The following is a 243-nucleotide window of genomic DNA, read 5'->3' as shown; positions in this document are numbered from 1 at the left end:
TCGCGGCGCTATGAAAAACTCAATGGTTTCTCGGCGCAGTGACTCCCGACAACTCGCCCGCTAATTAAAAAATCGTCTCTCCCCTGCTAATTAACATTAAGGAATGGAACCACTGCTGTTCGATGCAGAATTAAATTCCCCACCCAAAAACCCCTCGTTCATCTCTTAATCTCTGCAATGAAAAAATTAAAACATCGACGAAAGTCGCGGCGCTATGAAAAACTCAATGGTTTCTCGGCGCAG

The sequence above is a fragment of the Diachasma alloeum genome, unplaced genomic scaffold (assembly GCF_001412515.2).
Source record: "Diachasma alloeum isolate Michigan unplaced genomic scaffold, Dall2.0 Dall_scaffold_01335, whole genome shotgun sequence".
Lineage (NCBI taxonomy): Eukaryota > Metazoa > Arthropoda > Insecta > Hymenoptera > Braconidae > Diachasma > Diachasma alloeum.
Note: the sequence above shows the minus strand (reverse complement) of the source record.